The sequence below is a fragment of the Podarcis pityusensis genome (genome assembly GCF_964106645.2).
Source record: "Podarcis pityusensis genome assembly, chromosome: 9".
Classification (NCBI taxonomy): domain Eukaryota; kingdom Metazoa; phylum Chordata; class Lepidosauria; order Squamata; family Lacertidae; genus Podarcis; species Podarcis pityusensis.
The window spans coordinates 55223696-55248826 of record NC_138034.1 but is presented as its reverse complement, the minus strand read 5'-3'; the positions used below and the strand labels follow the sequence as shown (position 1 = coordinate 55248826).

The 25131-nt window shown below is 43.5% G+C and overlaps 2 long non-coding RNA genes across 2 annotated transcripts in view; one reads left to right on the top strand and one right to left on the bottom strand.

Moving 5' to 3' along the window:
* LOC308485094 overlaps positions 1-25131 on the top strand; it is an 840425-nt gene that overhangs the window by 577763 nt on the left and 237531 nt on the right. The window lies entirely within an intron of this gene.
* On the bottom strand, positions 80-23294 carry LOC308485076. The gene is made up of 4 exons (XR_013990311.1): positions 23170-23294; positions 9567-9654; positions 2853-2937; positions 80-293 (listed from the first exon to the last, which is right to left on the bottom strand). It is a non-coding gene; the product is annotated as an uncharacterized lncRNA (long non-coding RNA).

The window sequence follows — 25131 nt, the reverse complement described above, 5'->3', positions numbered from 1 at the left end:
GGAAGGAGGAGGACGACGAGGAGGAGGAGGAGGGGGGAGGGGGCGAGGAGAGGAAGGGGGGGCCGGGGAGGGCCAGGGGAGGGAAGGGCAGGGCGGGGAGGAGGGCCACGGGAGCCGTCGGGGGGGCCGGGCCGGGTGCTGGGTAGCCCGGGGGGTCAGGGGGAGGGAAGGGGGGGAAGCGCTGCCCTCTAATCCTCTTGGGGGGGCATCTCGGCACACGGCGAAGTCTTCTCAGGCAGCCTCTTCCTTTGCATCGTCGTCGTCGTCGTCGTCCTCCCCGGGAACCGTCGCAACTGAAAGAAAGAAAGTCATTTCGGGGGAAAAGTCTACGCAGAAGGAGGGAAAGAGGATCCGCGCGCGCGAGAGAGAGGACTGTCTGTGCGTGCGAGGGTTTTTTGTTTTGTTGTGTTCAAAAGACACCACACAACACACGCTGCGGGGAGAGACGGGGCCCGTCAGTCACCCCAGCTCGTTTGCATAACAATCAATAAAGACATGATCCCAGCCCAGCAGCCGACGGTGCCTCCTCCGCTCTCCGGCCACCTTCCCTTCACCTCCTCCTCCTCCACCCCCCTCCGCCGCCCCCTCCAATCCCACCCCGCGGTAAATGCTTTAATAGCTAGGGAGGGGAGGGCGGGCTGACAAATGCCAGGGGAGAAGGGGCAACCGGAGTGCTAAACACATGCAAATGAGGGGTGGGAAAGGGCTCCCAATCCTCTCACCAGAGGGCATCGGAGCTTTAGGAAATGTGTGAACGAGCCGGGTTGCCAGGGCAAGACGGGGCTGGAGAGCAGCGGGCTCGGGAGGAGAAAACCAGGCGGGGGTTGGGGAGGGATGAGCAAAGGGAGCGCGAGGAGGAGGAGAAGAAAGTCTGTTCAGGCGTTAAAAAGTAGGAGGAAGCACAATGCCGCCAAGAATCGATCTTCCTCCGTCGGAATATCGAGATTTTGTTTTGTTTTCACCTAGTTGGTTCTTTAGAGGATTAGCAGCAACTGCTTTCTGAATTGGGGAGGGGGGTGTCATCAGTTTGAATCACAGCTAGCTCTTTTGCAGGGTCCCTAGACCAGGTCTCTTTGGTAGAGGGGGAGCCAAGGTCCCTGCCCAGCCCCCCAAATTAAGTAAATAATAAAGGGACTGAGTTGAGGTGGGGGATATATATTTATACACACATAAGCAAGGCAATTTCACAGGTTTGGGTATGAGATCCTGCAGCTGCAAGGGGACTGGATTTCCACGCAGTCACTTAACATGCTACACAACCTTCAAGCCAGGGACGCTATGTAAAAAAATCTAGATAGATATCAAGGAGGCACGCACCACCTCCCAAATGCACTTTATTAGTCTTATTAAAAAAAGATTTGCAACCCTTGCTCTGAGTTACCTACTCTGGGGTTTTGTTTTTATTTCACATAGGCCATCCAATATCAGAGAGGGCGTATTAGTTTGTAACACGGGGAGAAGTACACTCTTCCAACCTTTAGGAAGTAAAACAAACCAAAAACCAAACTGGACACAATATATATCTTTGTCATCCAGAATGTGGTTCCACCTCCCACCAAAAAATGGTTTTAATTGCAACATTCCCCTGTTTTTTTCACTTGTAAATAGAATATTAGGTCCCCCAGAGACACTAAGAAAGGACCCCAGTACAGTTTTATGCCTGATTCCTACAGTTGAAAAATAGTTATCAATTATACTAATTACAGTCATAATTAGACTAATGAACCATTTCTAGCCCATCCTACTAGCTTGGGGGGGACTTCGTCATTTAACTGCTGGGATAGACTGAAAAGCTGGGTTTTAGGTAAACTAATCCAGATTATGAGAGCAAATCTAGAAAGAAAGAAAAGTCACATCAGCCTTGTCTGGCAGATAGGGACCAACATGCATCTTTTAATCACGGAAAGACCCTAATCACACTAGAGCCACCTCTGCATTTTTACATCAGGGGGGAAAACTGAAACCACTGCTCCTTGTAAGGATTTGGTCTTCTCCCTATTCTGAAAACACGCACAAAAACAACCTAATCACAGAAAAATTCAGTGTATGGAATAAGGCTACTTTTTAAAAAGGAAAAGAAAGTATAACTTCATTTCCATTAACAGCAACTACTTAATACAAGTAGTTTTCCTGGTTCTGCATAGGCAATGCATTGGAAAAGATAGTGATAATGTTTGAGTAATAATAATATCACATAGGCTCTCAACGGAACACACGTCTATGCCCCATTTTCGTTGCATTTTAAATGTTTTTTCCCCCTCCAGGAAACCCCTGCTACAATTTCAGCCTCTTCTCTCTTACCGCCACCACCAAATCCCCTTTCAAGGTTTACTGCTACCAGAAACGAGAAAATTATGGTGCCCACCAACCAGGTCATTATTGTTTAATCGATGCATCTCTGGAGCGCGAAAGAGGTGTCTAAGACGCAGCGATTGATTTTTCTTTTTTAAATTAAAAATATCGTGCGATTTTTTTATTTTATTTTTTAATAAAAAAAACCCCGGATAATTAAAAGCAGCTAAAGAGACTGCGATCTACTCGCTGCTTAAGCCAATGTGACTGTACATGTTCAATATTGCATATCTGCTCCTGCTAGAGACAGAGAGATCAAAGGTCATATTTAACATTCAGGAGGAGGGGCTGGTGCAGATTAATTAATAAATTAATACAGCAGCGCCTTTTATTGCCCAAGCCTAGCATTCATCTACTTTAACAACCCCAGCGGACCACAAGAAGGGGGGGGGGGAGAGAGGAGAGGAGAGATAACAGGAAGGGGGAAGGGAGAAAAAAGAAAGAAAAGAGAAAGAAAGGGGGGGGGGAGGAAGGAGAGAGATCCAAAAACAATCACTTACCAGTCTCTGTATTTTTTGGGGGGACACTTGGATTTTGCAGACGCTTAACCCGCCTGTCTGTCTTTAATTAGTTGCACATCACTCCCTAACACAAAGAAGAAGGGGGTGGAAAAAAAGAAGAAAAAAGAAAAAAAAAGGAAGAATATCCCGATGTGTCTTTGGCAGCTCCTCAATTACAACTTTGATACTTGTAAAGAAACTGTAAAAGGGCGGTGATGAGGGAGGGGGGTCGGTGGGAAAGGAATAAAGACGCCGATCCACTAAGCAAATACCTGTAAGTGGCTTTCTTTTTTTTTTTCCTCCTCTCTCTCTCTCTCTCTCCCCTTGTTGCAGAGAAAGGAGGAGGGGGGAAGGGAGGGGGAGAGAGGAAAGAGCAGGCACTGAATGTGTGTGTGTGTGCGCGCGCTTGTGTGTGTGCGCCGTGTGTGTGTGCTGTGTGTGTGCGTGCGCGCGTGAATGTGTGAGAGCGCTTGGCTGTGCTGCTCGGTGGTCTCCTCTTCCTGCGCGTTGCGCTCCGTCCGTCTCTCCACTCGCTGTGTGCGAGGGAGGGAGGGACGCAGCCGGGGGAGTCTCTCTCTCTCTTTCTCCCCCTCGCTCTCCCCCTCTCTGTTTGTGTGTGTGCCTGCGTGTGTGTGGTTGCTGGGGGAGGGGAGGGGAGGGAAGAGAAGAGAAGAGGAGAGAGACGTCGGGGGGGGGGGAGGGAGAGGGAGAGGCTGAGGCGCGCCAGGGAGGTGAGGAGGATGCAGGGATGTGGACACCTACTGATGATTGGCTGCAAATTACACCGGGAACAAGAGGCGCGCACGGGCCACTGCTCCGCTCTCCCTCTCCAATCCCCTCCCCCACGCCTCCTCCTCCTCCTGCGCGCTCAACGCAGCGAGAGGCCACGTTTGGCCGCCCCTCCTTCCTCGACGGAGGGGCGGGCGGCGGCGGCGGCTGTGGAGGAGCAAGGGGGGCGGTGGGTAGGTGGGTGGGAAAAGCTGCCTGGAGGCTCATTTGTAAGGAGCAGGCACTTGCCGCGGACTCCAGCCTCTTTATTCCCCATTAACTTGCCTCTGTGCGTGCGTGCGTGCCGAGAGCGCAAGGGAGGCCGGGGGAGAGAGAGAAGGAGGAGCGGGGGGGGGGGGGAGATGGAGGGAGGGAGAAGGGAGAGGGTGGGGGGGGTGAGAGAGAGGGGGGTGGCGTTGGAGGGTGTGCTCCAGTCGACGGCAGGGAAGGCGAAGGCGAGAGAGTTCCTCCCCCAGCCGCAGCCTGAAGTGGGAAGGTCCTTGCTCGTTGGAGAAGGGTGCTCTCCACACCAGCACCCCTCGCCTCGCTCCCCCAGGCCCAACCCCTCGCCCAGGCGCCCTCTTAACCATTTGCAGGCGGCCGCCGGCGAGGAGAAGCCGTTGCTCTGGAGAGGCTTTTCGAGAGGAGGCGAGAGAGGGGAGGCGCTGCACTGGGAGGTCTCCCACTCGCGCGGAAAGAGCTCTTAACAACCCTGAATCCTAGAAGTTAAAGACCCAGGCGGCTTTATTCCTCCCAGCGCCCTCCGCCAAACGCAAAAAAAGAGCCTCCCTCAGACTCCAGACTTAATCTTACGGAAATAATCTTGCATTCCCGGCGCTGTCTCGGTGCCAGGAGCAGCAATAATCATCGCCGTCGATGATGACGATGATTAATAATAATAATAATAATAGTCTCCTTCGAAGGGTTTCTAGCAGCTGCTGAGCTTCCCCTTCGGAGGTGAAATCGTCCCGCGTAATGAGGGGGTTGCTCTCATATTAAAGCATTCAAAAGTGTCTGCAGCCACAAAGTTTCTATTTGGCTTTTTCTTTTGGAGACAAGGATAGAGGTGACACTTTGCACCAATGAATAGGCTAACATGTAGCCACGTTCGTGGTGTCGAATGAGCGTGTTGTTTCCGTGTAAAGGTCTTAAATGCTTCATTGTGGCACTTTACTGGTACCTAAAAGTTTTTTGTTTAAGAGGAGCGAGGGAGGGAGGACAGGATGGCTGTAATACGTAAAGATGAATATCTTGCACTAGTTTTACCTTATGGAAAAATGAGGACATGAATGCACTGTTAAATAAATTTAAGCTCATGCATGCCCAATGCTACCCAAATATTTCATTTCCATGATATTTGATAAGGGAGGAGGTAATTAAAAATATAGGCAACTTTGGAATTATATGGACTGATGAATCAAATTCATTATATTTCATTTAAAAGCTTAATGGATACCCACTGATACCTAATAAAATTACTAGAAGCCTGTAGAAACGTATGAACCCAACCCCATATAAATCAAGAAATTGTGAAATAATTCCTCCACTTTGCCCCTTGCCACTTCTCTCACCCACTGCAACCCCATTATTTCCTCCTTCAGATCTCACTTCCCTCCAAGGTCTCAACTCACAAACCCATTTTTTCCTGCTCCCTCCTACTGTTAATTCTTCAAATATCATCACCCGCACCCTACTTCTTTCTCCTTCTCCTGACATCTCATTTTTCGCAAGATCCTAACTCCAACCTCATTCTTGCTCTCTCTCTCCTTCCTAGAATTCCATTACCCCCCTCCTAATTCTCAACCCCACCTTTTCTCCTTCCTTCCTAAAACTGATATTCCTTCTTTTTATCCCAGATCTCACATTCTCCTGGAATTCCAGTAGGATTCTCCCTATTTCCCCCCTGCCTCCTACACTACACCCTTCCTCTTCCAATTTCCTGAACCTGGCAGCACTCTTTCTCCTTCTTCCTAAAACCATCCTCACAATACCACATAAAATGTACTGTACTGTGCTATATCCACTGCTTCTCTTTCTCTCTTATAGTCCACCTTTATCTCACTGTCTCTTCCCAGCAAATACCATGCTCTTAGCAAGGCTTCACTGCTGCAAATGCAATGTAATATATCAGCTACTTGTATAGAGCCTGTTCTCATAACTTCTAGTGTTTAATCCAGAAATCCTAAGATGATCAAGTGGCAACTAACTGGCTGTTCCACCTGGCCACCAAAACTATTCTATTTGGCTTCTGGTAGCTCAGCTGAGCATTGACCATTCTAAAGTATGGCTGCCTGAGAGTAAGGAAGAGATTTATTCCCAGTTCCCTCACCCTGTGCCCTCCTTCTTCATGGACTTGACCCAGCAATGCAGCTGCAGCTAGTGATGACCATTTCAGTTCTCTTAAGTTTCTCTAAGTTTCTCATTTTTCAATCTTAAAGTCAGTTCTCTAATTTCTTCAACAATTTGCATTTTTATTTTATTCCCAATGGAAATTTGTCAACATTTAAGCAGAGCCGAAGTTTGTGCATGCAATTCACTATTTATCCAGGTAAATTTGTAATACAGAAGCCCACTTCTGTACACAAATAGCTCCTAGCTAGTTTGGGGAAAATGTTTTTAGGCTCAAATTAATCTAGGGCATTAACCTGATTCGCACGTATGCTAACCATGGTTAGTGTTAACCATTGTTAACATGAAGCATACTCAATAAACCATAGTTAAAGCTGAAGCATCTGGCAGACAATCACTTATTGACTTCTTACCCCACACAGCAGCTGAACTTTGAGAGTGATTTGAATTTTTTGATGCCCTTCCTTCACTTTTGGCTCTCTAGCCTTTTGGTGGTGATAACTCCTTAAACATGGTTAAAGAGGAGGTCTGGATTTTCTCATAACAGTAAGCTGAGGTTAAATGTTAACTATGGTTTTATAACCCAGCTACAAACATTGGTTAAGAAGTTACCTTTAACAACACTCAATAAAACATAGTTAAGCTACTGGGCTGGGTTCAAACACTAAGCCATGGTTTAATAAACCATGGTGTAATGCCATGTGTGAACCAGGACACTTTTTCTCTGAAAGCAAAAGTAGCTTGTGTACAAGTGTCTGTTGTTCTCATGGTTCTTTGAACAGCCTTATGAGGTCAGACTAGAAGCACCAACAGTTCACCAGCTATATAGGATAGTCAGGGCAGTGGGCTAAGAGCTAAGGAGACCTGAATGATATTTGCCCATTCATTGTATTTCAGCCTAACCCACCTCACAGGGTTGTTGTGAAGATAAAGAATAGGGGGAAACCAGCCCTAGCTGCTTAGAGGAAAAGTGGGGCAAAAATGTGAGCAATAGAACACCCACGTGGAAGGTTTTCTTAGCCTGACATCTGAACCTTAGCTAAAAATAAATCACTGGATGATGTTTGCAGGACACAGCTCTTTCATCTTTATCATAAACACATTTCGTGAGAATAAATCCTATTCATTTCCTGTGGAACTTATTTTGGCATGTGTGCTTAGAGGCAGCCTCAGAGGGAGTTCTCCTTGACAGCTGGTGCCAGGGCTCCAGGCTATGGATTCTGTGTAAGGAAATAGATAGCAGAACAGTGTGGAAATGAAATGTTCACTACATGGATTGGTTTAAATGTGCATTGACTTGAAATCATATTGTTTATGTAGGTGTCTCCATGTTTCTTTTGTGGTCAGTCGCACTGATGGCTAGCCGAAAGGACTTTTTAAGCAAACACACTATCTGCATTTCTTGAGGTTTTAAATGCAAGTGCCCCACCCAGAAGTTCATGGACTTATCTTGGAAATACCAGCAGGTAAAAAAGATAAAGGTAAAGGATCCCTGGACAGTTAAGTCCAGTCAAAGGCAACTATTGGGTTGCGGCGCTCATCTCGCTTTCAGGCCGAGGGAGCCGGCATTTTCCCACAGACAGCTTTCAGGGTCATATGGCCAGCATGACTAAACCGCTTCTGGTGCAACGGGCTACCTTAACAGAAACCAGAGTGCACAGAAATGCTGTTTACCTTCCCAGCACAGCGGTACCCATTTATTTACTGGCCCCGGCATGCTTTCAAACTAGGTTGGCAGGAGCTGGGACAGAGCAATGGGAGCTCACCCCGTCATGGGAATTCGAACTTCCAACCTTCTGATCGGCAACCCCAAGAGGCTCAGTGGTTTAGACCACACCACCCCCCGTGTCCCAACAAGTAGATTTGGGTGGGTGGGTGGGTGGTTTCTGTTCTCAGATTTTTCAGAGGAAAACACCTTGAAACAGACTTTCAAGCAGTAAAAACAAAACAAAGCACATATTCATTTAATAAAACAATCTCCTACCCATGAACTTGGATCCTAACTTTCCTTAGATAAGTAGAACAAGAGTTTATGGTCACAGAACATGGCTTTCCCTCTGCTTTCCCCCCTCTGCATACCTCCCTGGAGGTGGATGGACCATGGCAGAAGATCCTGATGGAAATCAACCCTCACCCCTTTCAACACGGATGGAGGAGTAACTTTGGATGCAAGCCATAATGTGTTTACATCCAGAATTTCAAAGAATATTAGAAGAGCTCTGCTCTGTTTGTTTTTTAAAATATCAATCAAATGTAACTTACGTAAAATCTGGAAATGTGCACAACTCTTGAAGTTTTGTCAATTTTCAGATTATACTTTCAGATCAGTGGCCACTGGCTACAATCCAGCAAAAAATTCAAGCATCCTTAAAAACGTATTGAACTTGGTGGACTTCAGAGTGTCTGACTCTGATGATGCCCCCTGACCTATTTAGTTTGTGAATGCATTTATTTCAGTTTGGATTTTTAGCCTGCCCATTCTTCCCAGACCAGGATACAGAGAAGCAAATGAACAGATAATTAATTCAATGAATACTGTATAACTAACAATCAAAATCAATCAAATTAAAGCCTAACAAATGTAAATTTCTCATATCTGTTTAACCCTCACTAGCTCAAATAATAATAATAAATACTTGCATCAATTCTGGAGGGGGAGAGGAATCAGATTTTGGAGATTCTTCAGAGGAAGGGAATTTCACAGTTATGAGCCATCAAAGAAAGCTATTATAGACACTTGGTCACTGCCTGAACAGTGCATAGGTTATTAACCAAGGTGTGCACTCGTGGGTATGGATGGATGGACCTATTAAAGTCCAATCCATCCCAGTTCTCAGAGGAGACTAAAATGCTTACAAATCTGGCTGCAAATACACACTTTAAAAAAAAAGAAGTACTTATGATGTGTTCTAAGGGTTATCATTTAAAAGTCATTTCAAAGTTTTAAAATTGGGTATCCAGCCTTGTATAGGATTTCCTTTTGCAGAAATAATAATAATATCAAACTCTTGGGAGCATTGCATATTGCCAAAGAACAGCATGAGAGAGAACTGGCTGTATTTACATACTTTACGAACTTTGAATGCTGCTGTTTTTATTGCCACTTTCGTTTACTGCAGCGTCTTTGTTAAAATTAACATTCAAAAGGGGCCAGACTGAGATAAACTGCTGTTGCTCTTTTGACTTCTCTGAAAATGCACATAGGAGGCGACCAGAGATTCAGGGATTTATAATTAGGGTTGCAGCATTTCACAGATTAATAAGCAAGATAATTGATTAAAAACCATTTGAACTGGCAGAAAATGTCCCCCAACTCATCATGCAAAATATTCTCTGAGCTTTTATTTTTACTTATTTACTTATATTTACTTTTGCTTATTTTATTACAGTTATATATCCCAAAGTTTCTCCACTGAGCTGAGTGTATATTGTTCCCCACACACCTCATTTTTCAAATCCTTACAAGAATCCTATGAGGTAGGTTAGGCTGAGAGATAGTGACCAACCCAAGGTCACTCAGTAAACTTGAACCTGGATCCCTCGAATCCTACTCCAACACTGTAATCACACCACCACACTGGTTCTGAAAGTACTTACAGAAGCTGGAGACCGCAAGCACCAGCCTAGAAGAAACATCTCCTCCTTCCCTCACATGCAGGATGGAATCCTTCATCAAAGAGGATGTCTAGTGTAAGAAATGGGCATCATCAAAAACCTTTTTTTCCCCCCTTCAGAAATCTTGTACTATTTAATCGATCTCTGGCTTATATAGTTAATCAATTAAGGTTTCACTAGTCAGTTTAGAATTAATTAGTGCCTTTATATCCCAACTTTCCTCCATTGAGCTCAAGGTGGGGGGGTGTTTCTAACCCCCTCCCTCATTTAACACCCCCCCCCAAAAAAAACCAACGAGGAAGGCTAGGCTGAGAGGCAGTGATTGGCTCAAGGTCACTCAGTAAGCTTCATGACCGAGTGGGGATTTGAACCGTGGTTTTCCAGGTCGCAGTCTGACACACTAACCACTACACCACATTGGATTTCCACCATCGCTCCTTTTTTCTGTACTATTTCCAATTCCTTCAGCTTTGCCCCATATCCTCTGCATGGCCAACAGTCAGAGGTTATGAGAGAGGGTTTGTGGTTGGCATCCATCTGTCTCGGGAGGCAATAAAAGCCTCCGGAGGTGAAGTCAAACTGTTGGAGAGCTGGAGTCCAGTAAGATCTGCAAGACCAAGAGGTTGTCCTCCCTGCTTTAAATAATTATACATAGCTTTCCTCAACTTAGGGGTTGCCAACGTGGTACCCTCCAGGCATCTTAGTCAGCTCTCAGCATTGGCTATTGCTGAATTGGGCTGATGGGAGCTGTGGTCCAAAACATCTGGATGGCACCATGTTGGCTACCCCTGCCTTAAGCAATGCCTTTACCACTGCAGTACTCAAGCTTTGAGATCCAAAGATGATGCTCCCCTGCCAGTTCCATGCTTTTAGGGCAGGGATAGCCAACTGAGTGTCCTCCAGGTGTTGTAGGACTCTAGCTTCCATCAGACCCAGCCAGCATGGCTAACAGTGGATAGAGAGACTTGTAGTCCAACAAGAGCTGTAGTCAAGAACTTGTAGTCCATCAGACCCAGCCAGCATGGCTAACAGTGGATAGAGAGACTTGTAGTCCAACAATAGCTGGAGGGCCACAGCTTTCCCATCCCTGATCTAGACCATTCAGAGTTTTCATATAGAAAGTGAAACTAAGTGCAGAAGTCTAATTAAAAGCTACCAAGCGCTGGGTGCAATGGAACCTCCCATGTCCTCCAGGTGCATCATTTAATGCCTTCCATATGGCAAGCCCCTTTGCATTAACAGCCCATGAGCTGTTACTTAGCAGCAAATTAATAATAACTGCATTGCACTGTTCTCAGTAGTCCTTGTACGTTTCTTCCGCTCAGATTCTCAACAGTGCAATAATCAGCTTCCACCAGAGACTGCTCCAGATAAGAGGATGCCAACTTTGCTTCCCAAGGTATAGTCTTTTCTCAGGAGATCACGACATTTTAATATTATTATTTTTTAAAGACATAGACTGCTTTCTGGTTCAGTAAATGCCTCTTTCTTTAATCTCTCTTCACATGAGTCGATCTTTATTTGCCTTCTAATTCTCGTGCACTCAGAGCCAGGGGAGGCAAGAAAGGCACTGCAGCCTCACCAGCTCACTCTGCCTTCAGTCATCTCCCAGCTGCCTACTTCCTTCCTTGCAGCCAGTGTAGGGAGAAGGGCTGGCTGCCAGTCTTCTCCACCTTAGTTTCAGTGCTGCGTTTTTAGAGCTTGACAGGGAGGGATATGGGGGCAAAAGCAGAGCTAGTTGGCTCTGCCTCACATTGCCTCCAGCTCTGCTAGTTATTTGCTCTGGCAGTCTGGTGCCACCTGCTGTTTGTCTCCCTGCTTTCTGCCCTACTGGTCCTAAAAAGGTAAAGAGACCCCTGACAGTTAAGTCCAGTTGTGGACGACTCTGGGGTTGCGGCGCTCATCTTGCTTTACTGGCCGAGGGAGCCGGCGTTTTTGTCTGCAGACGGCATCCGGGTCATGTGGCCAGCATGACTAAGCCACTTCTGGCGAAACCAGAGCAGCACACAGAAAAGCCATTTACCTTTCTGCCAGAGTGGTACCTATTTATCTACTTGCACTTTTTGGCATGCTTTCAAACTGCTAGGTTGGCAGAGCTGGGACCAAACAATGGGAGCTCACCTTGTCATGGGGATTTGAACTGCCGACCTTCTGATCGGCAAGTCCTAGGCTCTGTGGTTTAGACCACAGCGTCAACCACAGCGTCACCCGTGTCCTAATGAGCACTAATTTGCACTGCTCATAGCCATATTCAAGGAATATGAGAACGGGGGCGGGGGGGGGGAGAGTATCCACTTAAAGAGTATCCATTTAATGGCATGCTATGAATATCATGCTTGTGAAGGGCATAGGTTAAAGTTGCAAATGCAAGTGCACTAACTTAGAACTCAGCTCCATTTAAATAAATGGATCAAAAATGCCATTAGAACTGGGAAGTTTTATTTAGCCATTTATTTAGTCTAAAAATCATATGCCACCAGCTAGACAAAAGTAGCTCTCAGGCTGACTGAACAGCAAAATGTTTAAATATTTGGAATATTAAAATCATTAAAATGATTTTTTAAAAACAAACAAACAAAAAACCTCACAGTGTTAAGATCAGACAGACCATGGCATCTAAGAAATGAATGGTGCCACCATTCAGATCAAATCCCACGTAAAGAAACATTTTTTTACTCCGTCAAAGCATCTAGTAAGGTGGCTAGATGATCCTTTCTCATCAGGGGAGTCCATAGGGAGGGTTCCACCATATTTTTTTTTTTATAAGATATTTATTAAGCTTTTTTAAAGTATTACAATAAAAATGAAAAAAATAACAAAAATACAAAATAAAAATAGTTAAAAACACACAGATTTTCCATTGCTTGTTTTCCTTTAGCTTGTTTCCCGGACCTCTTCATACCTCCCTTTTTTGTATTCCAGTTCAATTTGTTGGTTCAGCAAATCCTTACCCTCTTTATTTATCCTAATCTTTAGTCTTAAAATAGTAACGTTAAATTTTTACCTATTAACAACCCATTTTTCATAATCCCTTAAAGCATTACAGCTGGAAACCACTTAATTTCTATCCAACATCATTCTAACATTCATTAATTTTACAATAATTCTGTAGATAGTCTTTGAATTTCTTCCAATCTTCTTCCACCGACTCTTCTCCCTGGTCTCGGATTCTGCCAGTCATTTCTGCCAGTTCCATATAGTCCATCAGCTTCATCTGCCATTCTTCCAGAGTGGGTAGATCTTGTGTCTTCCAATACTTTGCAATGAGTATTCTTGCTGCTGTTGTGGCATACATAAAAAAGGTTCTATCCTTCTTTGGCACCAATTGGCCGACTATGCCCAGGAGAAAGGCCTCTGGTTTCTTCAAGAAGGTATATTTAAATACCTTTTTCAGTTCATTATATATCATTTCCCAGAAAGCCTTAATCCTTGGGCACGTCCACCAAAGGTGAAAGAATGTACCTTCAGTTTCTTTACATTTCCAACATTTGTTATCGGGCAAATGATAAATTTTTGCAAGCTTGACTGGGGTCATGTACCACCTGTATATCATTTTCATAATATTCTCTCTTAAAGCATTACATGCCGTAAACTTCATACCTGTGGGTCCACAACTGTTCCCAGTCAGCAAACATAATGTTATGTCCAAAATCTTGTGCCCGTTTAATCATAGCAGATTTCACCGTTTCATCCTGAGTATTCCATTTCAACAGCAAGTTATACATCTTTGACAAACTCTTAGTTTTGGGTTCTAACAGTTCTGTTTCTAATTTTGATTTTTCCACCTGGAAGCCAATTTTCTTGTCCAAATTATATGCCTCCATTATCTGATAATAATGAAGCCAGTCTCGCACTTTATTTTTTAGTTTCTCAAAACTCTGCAGTTTCAGTCTATCTCCATCTTGTTCCAAAATTTCCCAATATTTTGGCCAATTGGCCTCCATATTGAGCCTTTTCAGAGCTTTCACTTCCATCGGTGACAGCCACCTTGGGGTTTTGTTTTCCAATAAATCCTTGTATCTTATCCAAACATTAAACAATGCTTTCCTGACAATATGGTTTTTAAATGCTTTATGCGCTTTGACCTTGTCATACCACAGATATGCATGCCATCCAAATACATTGTTAAAACCTTCTAAGTCCAAAATGTCTGTGTTTTCAAGAAGTAGCCATTCTTTCAACCAGCAAAAAGCTGCTGATTCATAGTAAAGTTTAAAGTCTGGCAGGGCAAATCCACCCCTTTCCTTTGCATCAGTTAATATCTTAAATTTTATTCTGGGCTTCTTGCCCTGCCAGACAAATCTAGAAATATCTCTCTGCCACTTCTTGAAACAATCCATCTTGTCCACAATTTGCAATGTTTGAAACAAAAACAGCATTCTAGGCAATACATTCAATTTTATCACAGCAATACGACCCAACAGTGGAAGCTTCAAATTTGACCAAATTTCTAAATCTTTTTTCACTTCCGTCCAACATTTTTCATAATTATCTTTAAATAAGTTCCCATTTTTGGCTGTCATATTAATCCCCAGGTATTTCACTTTCTTTACCACAGTCAATCCTGTCTCATTCTGAAACCTCTCTCTTTCAATCGGTGTTAAATTTTTCTCTAAAACCTTAGTTTTTAACTTGTTCAGTTTAAATCCTGCCACTTGACCAAATTCTTGAATTAGTTCTAAAACCCTTTTAGTACTAGATTCTGGCTCCTGTAACGTCAATACTAAGTCATCTGCAAATGCTCTCAGTTTGTACTGTTTGGCTCCGACCTGTATGCCTTTAACCAACCGGTCCCTTCTAATCATATTCAGCAGAACCTCCAGGACCGATATAAAAAGCAGTGGGGAGATTGGGCACCCCGTCGTGTCCCTTTTTCTATCTTAAATTCTTCCGTCACCACATTATTTACAATTAATTTAGCCTTTTGTTCAGAGTATATTGCACCTATACCATTTTCAGAACCTTGGCCTACCTCCATCCCCTGTAGGTTCTTCTTCATAAAACTCCAAGAGATGTTGTCAAAGGCTTTCTCCGCGTCCACAAATATCAGAACTGCTTTAGTATTTATATTCACTTCTAATTTTTCCAAAATATCAATTATATTCATCAAATTATCAGACAAGTGTCTTCCCAGGAGAAAGCCCGCTTGGTCTTTATGAATCTCTTCCATCAATACTTTTTTCAATCTCTTGGCCAAAATGTCTGCAAAAATTTTGTAATCCACATTAAGTAACGATATAGGGTGGTAGTTCTTAAACTGAGTCTTTTCAGTCTCTGTTTTCGGTATAAGTGTAATGTACGCCTCTTTCCACGACTCTGGTGCCCTTTTCCCTTCCAATATTTCATTGCAGACTTCCTTCAAAGGTTGTAATAGCCACTCTTTCAAAGATCTATTATATCTAGAAGTCAGCCCATCCGGTCCTGGAGATTTGCCCAATTGCATATTTTGAATGGCACCTTCTACTTCCTGTTCAGATATTTTATAGTTCAACATTAATTTGCTTTCTTGGGAGATTTTTTGTAATCCATTTGTCTTCAAAAATCGGTCTATATCCATTTCTTTCTGTGGCCCTTGTGTGTATAATTGTTTAAAATACCTCTGGAAACAGTTTCTAATCTCGATTGGGTTATGTATATTCTTTCCTTCCACTTCTAAGTTTGTGGGAGGGTTCCACCATAAAGAAAGCTCTATTCTGAATTCAAGGAGAACCAGATTTGGACCTAGGACATTCCATGCTCTTTCTGGCATCAATTCCAAATACAAGGAGGCACCAGATTTGGGGAGGTGAGAAAGCCTTACAGACCCAATGCACCCTCACTGAAGGATGGAGCTGAAAATCTGGGCAGAGGAGATATAGGCAAACTACATTAACTGAAATTTGCTTAATGGAGATAACAGAACCAGCCCAGCCCATGAGCATGATATGGAAATAAATCTCACATTTTTGTTGCTGTTTCCAAATCAAATATCCCTTTCTTCCTCCACATATCCAAATTACTAACTGTCACACGCAGACGCAAGCCAGTGGCTTCCAAATGAAAATGAACAACTTGTCACCCGACAACTAACAATAAGTGTTTTAGCCTGCTGTGACACTGCCCTCCCGTTCCCTGCAAATGCTTATTAATGACAATACTGTTTTTACGGCATCCATTACTGCACCGCTGAGAGGCGCCCTAAGGCAGCAGTTTTCAAACCAACTTTTTGGTGGTCTCAGTTTGCAGCCATCAACACTTATTAACTACGCTGTTTGTTCTAACAACCATCCAGGAACATAGGGCAGGTGCCTTGCAAGGTTTCTCCGGCAACGGTCAAAGCCTGGGTAATCTGGTGCTTGGATCCCTGTTTTGTACGCATGTGCACATATATATAATTGTTCCCTTTCCATAAAGTGAACCTTGTAAACCAGCTGCCTAATCGATTAAGGTGAAGGTTGACTTAGGGGAGAGTTGAGTGTCAACAAGCCAAGAGAATCTGAGGGCCTCTGGCATACCTGTGAAGATGGATGCTTTTATCCCAGAGAGCATCCTTGTTGTGCTCGTCTTTCAGAGATTTGTGTGCCACACATTCCTTGCCACTTGGGTCAACTCTGTCTTGAACATCAACGTTTCACTTAGTTTCAGCTTTCCTCGCCTGCTTCTTGTCTGAAATGTTAATCAGGACCAAGCTACGGGCCAAATCCCACTTGCGTAGATCTGCAGGTAACTAGCTGCTTGCTGCATCAAACATATCAAGTCTGAAGGGGACACCAACACATGTATCCAAGCACACAGGAAACATGGGCACCAGTGCACCACCCTGTCCCATTTTGCAGGATCAGTTCTGGCGAATGATGCCTGAATATGTGCACAAAAGATTTCCACCAATCCCTCTTTCCCTCCCTGCCCTCCCAACAATTTGCTGCCCTTTCTCATGACATCCAACTTCCTCTACCTAATGGTAGGGCAGGCTCTAACAATGGAGAATGATGTGCCTCAAGACCACAACAGTGTTTAGCGGCACTAAACTGACATGAAGGAAATACACACGCAAGCCCCTGTTTTTGTCAGCTTCACAACCTGTCTAAGATCATGGGTGGGGAACTTGTAGCCTTCCAGATATTGTTGGACTACCACTCCCATAATCCCTGAGTATTGGCCAAGTTGGCCAAGGCTATTGAGAGTCCAACATCTTGAAGGCCACATGTTCCCCATCCCAGGCTTAGATGATAAGGAGCATGCTTGTCAATGCTCATGGTTGCTTACTAGAAGAGCTGTTGTCCTGTTTTCAGCTGTACTTCAGTACCACCACTGAAGATGCTTAAAGGGCAATATTGTAGCTCAGCGAAAGTCAAGTGATTCAGTGGGTCAATAGTTTTGCCCTTGGTACTATGAAGCTTCTGACTCTAGACTGACTTCTCAGTCAGCTGCTCCTGACCACTTCCACCTTTGTCTGACTGCACACACATTTATTAATTAATTTACACTCTTATTTATATATCTTAAAATTAAAAATTTCAAAACGGCATACACTAAAATAAATATGTTATAACATCAACATACTGCAACATTAGGTTTGCATTTGATGTCTCTGTTCTTCACCATCTACATAGATCTAGAGCAGAGGTAGGGAACCTGGGTTCCGCGAGCTGTTGTTGCACTGCAATTCCCATCATCCCTTGCCATTGCTTTGCTGGTTGGGGCTGCTGGGACTTGGAGTACAACTTCTGGAAGGTCCCAAGTTCCCCACCTCTGAACCGGGGATTAACATTATCGGTCCCAGAGCTACGTCCTTTGTTCATGAAATAACAGTCCTCATTTAAGGTTGTGGAAGTGAGCAAAATATCAGCTACTTATTTGTTTAGTTCAGTTGGTAGAAAAATGTTCAGAAACTGTTTGCCAGTGGGTGGATACTGCTAATAATTTGCTGTGCAATTGAGTAGAAAGAGTAGAAATCTTCCCCCTGCCTGGAGGAAAAGGGTTTGGTTTTTTTTGCTAGCATCTGTCTCATCTCAATCAAAATGCAAAAGTCACAATAAAGAAGAGATTTTGAAAGAACTGAGGACCATGTTGTTCCGAGAATGTAGATGTTTTTAATGACTGAATGCCACGTATCATAGCCATTACATAGTTATTTATGAGGAAAGCATTGCTGTTATTATCTCAACTAATTGAAGATAGAGTCTGTCACCTAAATTTTTATTGTTTGTGTAAAATAAATGATGCATCTTGACATTTTCCTGCCATTTAGCCTGAGTAAACATTTCTTTATTCAGAGAAAGAAAACTCACTATTTATCACTTTAGTGATTGTTCCATTGTGCATCCAATGGAAACTTAGTTTACGTTGGTGTTAGAAATTAAGGCATTTGTTTTTTAAATGCTATTTTGGTGTAAATTACGCACATGAGTCTTTGTTACTGTTTAGCACCTGTTTTCCAGCAAATATAGAAAAATTAGGCGCACAAATGTTTTAAAAAGGAATTAGCGATAAAGGATATTTGTGGATGAGAAGAGAAAACTTTTAAAATTAATGTCATTGGAAGAAGAAGAAGTTGAAAATGGAAGCAAAATGCTTATTTCATACTCAGAGCCATTTTGCAATTTTCCAATTTAAATATATTATGTAAATCAGGAGATTTTTGTTGTTGTTGTTAATGTCCCTTTGGTTATACCTCCTTCATTTATTTGCTAGCTTGAAGATAGAGAGAAGCCCTCCTGCACAGTCTCAATTATTGCTCTTGCTGCTCTTGCACTATGAAATGCCAGCAATATGAAGGCTGTGTCCACGCTAGGCCATTATAATGTCTGTTTGTGTGCCATCTTCCTCACAAGTGATTTAAACAGAGCCACACCACTGGGCAGTGCTTAATGCGATGTATTCATACCATGTGTTGTTGTCCCTTTTCCACACTCCACAAGTTCCAGACATCTGAAGTCTGCCCTAGACATGCACACAGGTATTTGTGTATCTCTGTGTGCGCACACACATTAAAATTAATAATGTGGAAACATGCAGCAACAAACTGCCACCAAAGCCAATGTTTTAAGTAAAGACAAAACAGCATTTTTCTCTTTAAACATCATCATCATCATCATCATCATCATCATCATCATTATTATTATTATTGGAATACAAGTTTTCAACCTGCCAGGGTTGAGTAAAAGAGCAGATTAAATGTGTGTGAGTGAGAAAGTGAGAGGCAGAGATGGCCAGCCCCAGCAGCAGCCCCCTGAAGAATGACATGCAAGGTCAAAGAACATCCAGGCAGGCAAGGAATTTAGGTACCACCCATCCTCAGCTGAAGGAAAAGGCTTCAGGGTACAATAAATGTGGCCAAGCAAGGGCATCACTCACCACAAAGGCTGCTGAGAGTGAGAGAAAGAGAGAGAGGGAGAGGGAGAGGGAGAGGGAGAGGGAGAGAGAGAGAGAGAGAGAGAGAGAGAGAGAGAGAGAGGCCTTGTTTTATCCCTTTCCCTTTCTTATTGCCTATACCTGCAATGACAAGCTTTTAATGAAGCTGCTATGCACTTGGGCAGTTCAGCAAAAATAAAATAAAAACAGTTTTTTTAAAAAAAATAATTATCATGACCACTGCATCCCTTCCTGTGCTGATAGAAACAAAATCAAAGTAGCAGGCAGGGTGACACATGACACTCAGAAAAATATCACCATGTGCATAAAAACTCCCACCAATTTAAGGACACCAAGAGGTAAGCATGCAAATTTTTACTGGATTTGCTTATCACAGAATCATAAAATCGTACAATTGTAGAGTTGGAAGGGATCACGGGGGTCTTCTAATCTAACACTCTGAAATGCAGGAATCTTTTGCCTGACATGGGCTTGAACTCATGACTCTCATGCTCTATGGACTGAGCTAGCTCAGCTGAATCCTTCAATCACATGCTTCCTGGATCAGGAAAATCCAAATTTAATGGGGGGAAGTGCTGGCTGCCAATTGTGTGAGGAGGGCTGTGTGAGGAGGGCATCATGTGGACAGCACACACAAAAATTGAGACGCAAGCATCTTCAAGTCCACATCAAACTCCCAGGTGGAGAGACAAAAGATGAAAGGGTAAGAACAGGGCTTCCTCGTGGGAAAAGGGTGCATCATTTCAGGCTTTAGGGGGGAAAGGCAACTCCTCATAGAGAGTTATAAAATCATGCAAGTAGAGAAAGTAGATGCAATATTTTTCTTAGTCTCTCCTAACTCTGGAACTCAGTGCCACCCTATTAGTAGGAGATTCAAAACAGGAGAAAAAGAATGTACGTCTTCATACAATACAATACAATTGTAGAGTTGGAAGAGACCCAGAAATGTAGGAATCTCAACACACAGCCCTCCATTCAGTTTGAAACCATACCTGATCCTGCTTAGCTTTATCACTGATCTGTATATAAAAGCCATCATGATTACACAGAACTTCTAGATTCAGAGAGTCCATCCAGTTTGCAGAGCTGATAAACCACAGTTAATGGTTTACCATGAATGTGGAGATTGCTTCTGCTCCTTTCCTCTCCTAGTATGAGCAGGATCCACCAAGTGTGATCCCTGGTTTAGTGTTGCCGCCAACGAGGGAATATGGTTTCCTTTGCCTAAATAAAGCATGCTTAATAAGCCAAAGAAGAAACACAGCCATCATGTTTCTTAATACAGTGGTACCTCAGGTTACATACGCTTCAGGTTACAGACTCAGCGCGCCCCAAGCTTCTGGGTGCCGGCAAGCTCTCTGCTAGCCGTGGGAGAGCTGCGTCTCCCACGGCTAGCGGATAGCTTCCTGAAGCCTGGAGAGTGAGGGGGTCGGTGCGCACCCACCCCCCTCGCTCTCCAGGCTTCAGCGAAAGCCTGCATTCACCCCATAGGACGCACACACATTTCCCCTTCATTTTTGGAGGGGGAAAAGTGCGTCCTATAGGGCGAAAAATACGGTAAGTTCTTAACCCAAGGTACCACTGTATTGGTGCCCGTTATTGACCCTACTGTGAAGATCAGGTGCAAGCATGCAATCATACCACATCCAGAAAACGTTGACCAGTCTGAGCCCCCCATTTAGGAAAGGCAGAAGCCTGTACCCAACCTCAGTTTTAGACCAAATCTGATTATGTCTCAGGAGTCCCAATGCCTCTATTTATTATTATGAAGCATAAAAAGTCATCACAGCAAATACCCTAAAAATATTCCACATTATGCAATTTAATCTTGAATATATCTAGAAATATTGAAACTGGCTGCAAATCTCTCTCTCTCTGTCTGTCTCTCTCTCCTCTCTCATATACACACTTTCACTCCAAAACTAGCATTTTGCCAACTATAAGGTATCAGGAGAATCGTGAGCTATGCAGCCTGTAGCATAATCTTTCTGCCACTGGCTTGATCTCTTTCTGCTGCATGCTGTTAGAAGGCCCACCCAAACTTTTTAAATGTATTCATGATTTACGCAGAGAACTAAAAATCTGCAGAAAAATTAGAAGCTGCTTATACGCTGAGGATTCCACAACATATAACACTATCCTTATTGGAGGCCATATGCCACATCCTGAAGCATCATCAGGGTTATGCAGATTTCTGAAGGAGCATTTATTGGATATTTCCAGCACTGGTTATTCTCCCCCCCCCCCTTATGACAAAAGGACAGTCTACCTCTGTTTGGGTTAATAGCTGCAGCTGTTCTGCTTCTAAGCAATCACCTAGTTGAAATGAATGAAGACTGTGGTGGATGGGAGACTTTCACTGGCTGCAGTCAGAAGGAAACAACCCGGAGGTCTTATCAAGGGAGAATACAAAGGATGCATAAATAATTGGTCAACTGTTTTCTTTGAAAAGGAAGATTTCTCCCTTAAGAGGGTGATCTGAAGGGCACCTTATCTGTCACAAACTCTGCAAGACAGTGGATGATCTACTTACCACCATGCACTGGGAACTATAGAAAACACCAAGACATATTGCATAAGCAAGTACTGGTGTATAAGAAATTTGTGTGTGTGTGTGTGTGTGTGTGTGTGTGTGTGTGTGTAAATCATATAATACATTTGCAGTTGCATTTTTTAAAATCCACCTTTGTTCATATGCTGACATATGCTGACATAAATCTGATATCAGGAATCACAAGACAGAGAAACCAGTAGGGGAACGCTTCTATCTCCCAGGACATTCTATACAAGATCTCAAAGTAGCTGTCTTATTACAAAAGAATTTCAGAAATAGACCGGAAAGAGAAGTTGCTGAATTGCAACTTATTACCAAACTTAAAACCATGGAGAGACCTGGTCTAAATAGAGACACTGGATTCTTATCTCATTATACAGTAAATGATAAAGCTACTTTTAGCCATCTCACCCCTTGCTTTTTCCTGTAAGACCAACTGCAGTCGTTAACAGTTGTCAACAGATTTACCACACCTATCAGCCAATCACCCATTCCCACGCCCCTTCTGAGTAATACCCCTCCCCACCCTCTCACTATATGTAAGGGTCTGGTGACTTCTGTTTCAGTGTAGCTGAAAAAGTGCGCATGCACACGAATGCTCATACCAAGAACAAACTTAGTTGGTCTCTAAGGCGCTACTGGAAGGAATTTTTATTATTTATTTAGTCTGAATGCGGATTCATCACGGGCTACAATTATAGCGTGTGGTTTACCATGTTGCTTTGCTTTTGCACTATGAAAACAATTAAATAAAAATCAACAGATCTGCATATCCAGCAAATTATTCTTTTCACTATATCAGCATCCATCCACTGAAATTTGTCCCCGTGACATAGTAAGATCTCACTTCCCACAAAACATTTCTTTCTCTCCAAATAAAGCATTTTAATATTTATATAAAGAGAAGGGCCTGGTTGGCTTGCTCATTCATTGGGCTCTTAGAATGGCTGGGGCTTTTTCTCACAAGATAAAAAGCTGAAATCTGCTACACACATAAACCAATTTGGCTTCATGGCTAGGAGCATGAAGACTAACTCCCACCCCCACAGATTGTGGTGTGTCCACATTGACTAGATAAAACATGTTGGTGACATTTGGTACGCATATAACCCAAGACACTCTGATTATTAGAAAAGCTCAGGAATGTCAGGCATTGAACCTTAGACCTTCTGCATGCAAAGCAGCTATTCTGCCACTGGGCCACAGCCCAGCTCTTGCTAGAGCACAGCAGATTGACGCAGTTATAGACATTGCCAGAAAGAGCATTTCAAAGTCATGGGTCTGCATTAGAGAGCCCCCAAAGACATTTGTGTTCCAGTCTGTATTTGGTTAATGGTCTGTGTCAAGAATTGTTAGCTGCTGCTGATTTTAATTTAATGATTTTCAGTTTAATGGTATGTTTGGTAATTATTTTATTTATCTGAGCTTTAAAACTGCAAATTGCCTCGGCGAGGGCAGTGTGCCATGAAAGGTGAGTTAGCAATCCCTCAGATAGATAATCTTGCTGGTTCTGGATTGGCAGCCCTAATGATGGAAATGTCCTCATTACCTCCCCATTTTGCCAGTTTCTCCATCGGAGAAGGATAGAGCTCTGCACTGTGTGTGTACATCCTTAGTGTGTACAACTAAGCAAGGATATTTCTACAATGTGAATGGAGAATTCAGCCCGTTAGTTACCTTTCCAGAATGCTCCTTCCCCTCTGTCTGAAACCTTCCTTACACAGCCATTCAGCACCTTCAGACTAGCAACCAATGAAAGCATGGCAGCTATGACGACAACAATGACAATTCTGATGGTAGTAACTGTGTTGCCGGTGGCGTGCATGCCAATCTCTTTCGTTGTGCTGGTTTGCAGAGGTGTTCAAACAGAGTTCAGAGAGTGACAGCTGAGATAGTCGTCTTTGTACCACGCACAATGCGTGTAGCCATTTGGCAACTTATCTCTTGCCGCACCTATAACAGTGTTTCCTTTCTATTTCAGTCAGGTAAGGTAGAAATAACCATAACAACCATGATGGTGTCATTCACTGAGCCATTATTATTTTTTACAGGCAACATTTCATGGTTCCAGGGAGTCTTGTAAACAATGGAATGAAGGCCAAAGTATACTTAGCTCCTTTTTAAACCATGCTTAAATGGTCTGCCTTTATTTTAAATGGGAAACAACCCTAGGGCCCCAATCTAGGATGTGCTTCCAATCTGGTATAGGAGCTCCATGCCAGTTTCCTGCCCAAAATTGCCCCCTCTTGGGTGCTCTTTGCACTCGAAAGTGCTGCTTCCTGTGAGTAACACCAGGGGGGCACGGGGGGGGGGACACATAGCAACTGTGGAACAATTAGCACATTGTTCCTTTCAAGTCAGGGCTACACAGCTGCTTTTTCTTCAGATAAAAGTGACTGATTTAAGCATGCTGTTTCAAAAAGTGTAAATAATGTTAGGGTGTGGTTTGGCTCTGAGTGTTTCATGATCATTCACTGCTGTCATGTCATCTGTGCACATTTAACAGCAAGAGGTGCCTGCCCTGACGAGCTTACCATCTAAATTTCAGTAACACAGAAGAACTAATAACTGAATTATTTCAGTAATGCAGAAGAGCAAGGGGAGAAGCCTAGACAACAGGGAGTGTGTATAATTCCTATGGCACACACTTAATATTTGGGTCCCTCCAGACTTACTTTTTATTGGGCATTGATGATCATGATGTTCTTAGAGTGGTTATAAGCTTTCAATACAGTTTGTGCCTGCAAAAGTTTTTTAGGGGGGGATATACTGCTTGGTTTCCCATTGGTGCATATCCCATAGGTTCCTGCTAAAATCCTGTAGATTTTTATACCACAAATGTTCCGGGGGTGTGCATGTGTCTTCCTTTGTTACACTGTACTGGAAAACTGCACCTACAGATGACAATCATGCAATAACATTGAGGAAGCATGAGCAGATGACTAATAAAGTGGAATGACATGTCGATGGCCCAGTATAAATTCACCACCACATCCGTTACCATTGCATCAATGACATGTTTCAGAATATACCCCACTCCCAGTCACCTGGAGAACAGGAGTCTGGAATGGCGCTTTGTTTTGATTTGCACTAAGGAGGAAGGACAATGACAAACCTAGACAGCATCTTAAAAAGCAGAGACATCACCTTGCCAACAAAGGTCCGTATGTAAAAGCTATGGTTTTCCCAGTAGTGATGTATGGAAGTGAGAGCTGGACCATAAAGAAGGCTGATTGCCGAAGAATTGATGCTTTTGAATGATGGTGCTGGAGGAGACTCTTGAGAGTCCCATGGACTGCAAGAAGATCAAACCTATCCATTCTTAAGGAAATCAGCCCTGAGTGCTCACTGGAAGTACAGATCCTGAAGCTGAGGCTCCAATACTTTGGCCACCTCATGAGAAGAGAAGACTCCCTGGAAAAGACCCTGATGTTGGGAAAGATGAAAGGCACAAGGAGAAGGGGACGACAGAGGACAAGATGGTTGGATAGTGTTCTCGAAGCTACCAGCATGAGTTTGACCAATCTGCGGGAGGCAGTGGAAGACAGGAGTGCCTGGCGTGCTCTGGTCCATGAGGTCACGAAGAGTTGGACACGACTAAACGACTAAACAACAACAAAGGAGGAAGGAGTTAAACCA